The 4,786-nt window shown below is 46.4% G+C and overlaps 1 protein-coding gene across 30 annotated transcripts in view; it reads left to right on the forward strand.

Moving 5' to 3' along the window:
* ANK2 (ankyrin 2) overlaps positions 1-4,786 on the forward strand; it is a 333,322-nt gene that overhangs the window by 225,787 nt on the left and 102,749 nt on the right. The window lies entirely within an intron of this gene.

A 4,786-nucleotide genomic window follows, 5' to 3' on the forward strand; every position in this document is an offset into this window, starting at 1 on the left:
TCTTGGTCTCAGCATGCTCCTCGGTCAGGAGGCCCGCCGAGGTTGACGACGACAATACCAAGGCACTGATGGCGTCAAACCCACGTTACACGACATGAGGGTGCAGGAATACCGAGCATCCATCATTCCAGGGCTCGCGACCCGAAGAAGCTGGGTTATGTCGGCAAGCTTGGCATTTGGGTTCCTCATGAACTCTCCAACAAGTCCCTATGGTGGCCGTGTAAACATCGGTGATATGCTCATTAAATGGGAGGGAAACGATCTTTCTTTGAAGCGACTGATAACTGGTGATGCGAACCGGATGTTCATGACAGCATGGTGCACAGCATGGTCTCAGCCCCGACGTGACAGTTCGCCTCAAATGACATCCAGAGCGTTCACTCATCACAGGAAGGTCATGCTCTTGGTGTGGTAGGTTTTTAAAGGTGCGGTATTTTTCGAGCTCAAGGAACCAAATGCTCAACTTGAATGTGTGCTGTCAGCAATTGGACAGCTTGAATGGCTCCGTCATCCAGAAATGTCTGGAGCTCGTTTGTAAAGGAGCAAGGTTCCAGGATCACAGCATGCGACCACACGCAGGAGCGGGGTTCCGGGATGACAGCACACGTGACCACACGCAGGAACAGGGTTCCGGGATGACATCACGCGAACACACGCAGAAGCGGGGTTCTGGGATGCCAGCCGAGACCACACGCAGAAGCAGGTTCTGGGATGACAGCATGCGAGCACACGCAGAAGCAGGGTTCCAGGATGACAGCACATGTGATCACACGCAGAAGCGGAGTTCCGGGATGACAGCACGTGAACACACGCAGAAGCGGGGTTCTGGGATGCCAGCCGAGACCACACGCAGAAGCAGGTTCCGGGATGACAGCACGCGACCATACGCAGGAGCAGGGTTCCGGGATGACAGCACATGTGATCACATGCAGAAGCGGGGTTCCAGGATGACAGCACACACGACCACATGTAGGAGCAGGGTTCCGGAATGACAGCACATGTGACCACACGCAGGAGCAGGGTTCCGGGATGACAGCACACGTGACCTCACACAGGAGCAGGGTTCCGGGATGACAGTCGAGACCACACGCAGATTGACACCTGTCAGCAGTCCCTGGAGTTTGAAGGGGATGTGCTGCTCACTTGGATGGGATGGATGGGATGTGCTCGTACTTGGCTGCCCATGGCCGTCAGAACTCCACTCGTTTCACTGTCGGCAGAGCTTCTTGCGGGGATAGCATTCAGGCCAGACGAGTCTGTGAGTCAGCACCTGGCTCAGTTCCTCGCTGGTAGGGACAGGTCCTTCTCTGAACGAGGAATTACGAAGCTCACTGAAAGAAAGCAAAAGGTTATTGAACAAAATGGGCAATATTTCATTGATCTTTGTTCTTTATATAAATAAATGACCTTTGGAAAACATAGAAAAATGCATTCTGACTTTTTCGACAACCCAGTATTTGGGTGGTTTTGGTTCATATCGTGGAAATCCCCGATTGCAGCCGAGTGGGTCAAGGACTTAGTGTGAGTACCTTCTGGAATTTGCTGGCCGTGCTGCTGCTGGTTAAGAACAGGGGGACTTTTGTAGGTTAGTCATTTTATATACTCTAAGAAGCAGAACAAAATCATTTCTATACAGAAGCATATTTGTAAACTAATTTTTAGAAACTTACTTTTAAATTACACATAGTGCTGCTAACATTTGAGATTTAAACTTAGCACTTACCTCCTTACTCTGGCAATAGCTGTTGCCTAGTTTCACACCACTTCTCGGGTATTTAGGAAATGACAGTTTGAGACTTACTTAAAAGCTCTAATGTGAATTCTCAGGTATTAGCTCCTAACACCATTTTTGCTAAACCAGCTCACATGTAAGCATTCCAAGAAAGACTTTTTTTTTTAAATCCAGGTATTACCCTGAAATACATAAATGCATCTATAATGCGACATTGGCAGGGCTTAAAAATCCTTACCACATCTATTTTTAGGTGTTTGAATGTTGAAATGTTTACAACATTTAGAAACCTAATGATATGTCACCTAGAGAACATCGGTGGGCTCCTGGAGTTTAATCTGCATCAAATGGACGTCAGAATGAGAGGCAATTTCATTGTAACACTTCAGACCTTTAAAAGTGAACTCCGTAGCTTTTAACTGTTGCATTTGCAATCATATGTCTTCATGGAAGTGGATAGATACCTGCCTCAAAGAACAATCTTTTAATAAACCCTTCAAAATATCCTCCCATGCTGTAGCATTTCTGCAGAAGGAATTATGTTTTCTTTCTCCACTTCATGTGCAGTCATAGTGACTGCAGGGTCATTTCATTGCTTTGAAAATGTGAACATGTACATGTGTGTTGCCTGAACTCCTCAACATTCTTAACTTGGTTCATATAAAAGATTTGAGAATATGAACTTTTTTTTTAGGTTTTTGTCATAGGGCATGTGTGCTTGCCAGAGAGAGACAGTAAGAAGAAGTGAGAAACCACCCCCCAGGGCGACAATCCCTTCTCCATTCTGGGATTTTGGGCACACGCACACACACCCAGCATGATTATCAAGCTGCTGGATCCGGGACTCAAACCACAGTCAGCCATGTGGGAGTCCAGTGCCTTAACTACCATGCCACCTGCTGGCTCCCCAATGCGAACTTATTTTATGGAACTATTAGTGGTTTTAAATTGGAATGAGGAGACCGACAGTTAGCATAATGGCTATGTCGCTGGACTCCCATGTAGTCAACCGCAGTTCAAGTCCTGGACCCCGTGGCTTAAACTCACGCCAGGCGTGTGTGTGTGCGTGCCCAAGATCCTGAGAGGAGAATGGAGGAGAAGGGGTTGTGGCCCATGGCAATCCCCCCTGGGGAGGTGATTTCTCGTTTTTTGTCTCTCTATCTCTCTGGCGAGCACATGCGCCCTATAGCAAAAACCTCTCAAAAAAATTTAATTGGAATGAGAAGCCCTGTTACATCAGCTTGAGGCAAACCTGTCTTGTTTAGTTATATGTTTAACTTGTACAGAGGGTTGAGAACTATAGCACATAAAGGAAATTATATTTATAAAAATACCACAAAAATTATAGAGAGAGCTCTTTAATAAGGAAAAAGAACAGAATAATATTTGCTAGAATTTTCATATAATCTAATAAGCTAAAAAAGTTAATGAAGAACTTATGGTATTTTTCACTGTTCTTGAAATCTCAGCCATTTCCATTCACAAATGAGAAAATTCAGGGCTAAGGAGGTTTGTTAGCCGTCGAGAGCAAACCTAGGTCTAGTGCCGCTGGCCGGGGGGGGCCTGTACCGGGAATTACGATCATCCAGGTGTTGTCTGGAGTGGCTTTTTCTGCAGAACCTCCCTCACTGGAAGCTTCAGGTAAAGGCAGATTAAACCGGGGCTGGGGGTAGTTCCTGGCTACAGTGTCCACTGGGCTCCATGCAGTCTGGTCTGTGGAGATTAAGGGTGTCCTATGTGCTTAGCGCTGTTTGTATATATTTACAGATAGGTGATTTGTGCTTACTAATATCGATATTAATTATGCAATTTTATTTACGTATGTGCTAACTTATTTAACATATAGCATGTGGTTAGTGAATACTCACTGAATAAATTATCTTGGCTGATACTGAAGAAGGAACAAAATGGGGTCGTTAGGACATTGTAGTGGAAAGGAAGGTTTTACGAAAATTCATAAACTGACTCACTCTCAAACGCTCGTGGGTTGCGGTGGGAGCAGAGGTGTGTCTCCCTGGGTGTCTCACTCTCGCTGATTTGCATTTCCGGGTCTCCTGGGTCATTCCAGTGTAAGAATGTATAGCAGAGAAGATTTTTAACTTGGTACAATTGAGGCTATCCCAGACTTACGGACATTCAGACTTGCACACGGGTACACTCCTGTGGGGAAAGTCACAGTGACTGAAGGGAAGCATGTAGTACCTGTGGACACGCAGACCCTTGTGTGGACAGGGTAAGCCAGAGTGCATGCTGGCCACCAAAGGGATTTCCTACAAGCTTAGGTATAAATAGGCCATGCAGAACCTAGGGCCCTGGGCAGCTGGGTCTGAAATACACAGGTAAAATTTCATGGGGAGGAGGGACCAGCAGACGGCGCAATGGTCATGTGGCTGGACTCCCACATAGTCGACCAATGTTTGGGTCCTGGACCTGGCAGCTTGAAACGCACACTGGGCACACATGCATGTGTACCCAAGATCCGGAGAGGAGACTAGAGGAGAAGGGATTGCAGAATGGCCGTCCGCTCTGGGGGTGGTGGTGGTGGTGATTTCTTGCTCTCTGTCTCTCTGGTGAGCTCATACACCCTATACCAAAAATATCTCAAAAAATAAATTTTTTATCATGGTAAGGCAGGTAGATTTAAAAAAAAAAGTAATTCTGATAGGTGTTGACTGCCATGGTCTTCTGCAGGCTCCAAACCCAGAATAGTTGTGGAGAACTAATTTTGTTACTTACAAGTTCATCTGTCTCTGAAACGGGGGAATAATTCATTTATTTACTCACTCATAATTCACTTAGTCCCCCATTATTTATGAAACACCTATTCTGCAAAACACGCTCATTCCCAGAGTGACGCCGAAGGTCTAACAGAACCGGTGGCCATGGGCCGTTTCTTGGCACCAGGTGAATGCTCAATGGAGCTCTGCTCTTCTGCTCTGTGGTCCCGCCAGGGTTCCAGTTCCATTTTAAAATTACTGTGGATCAGAGACCGGGCTGCACCAAGCTTACTGCCCCCATAGTTCCCAGGGGCCTGGAGGGCAGTTTCTCCATTGG

Source organism: Tupaia chinensis, unplaced genomic scaffold (genome assembly GCF_000334495.1).
Source record: "Tupaia chinensis unplaced genomic scaffold, TupChi_1.0 Scaffold139767_1, whole genome shotgun sequence".
Lineage (NCBI taxonomy): Eukaryota > Metazoa > Chordata > Mammalia > Scandentia > Tupaiidae > Tupaia > Tupaia belangeri.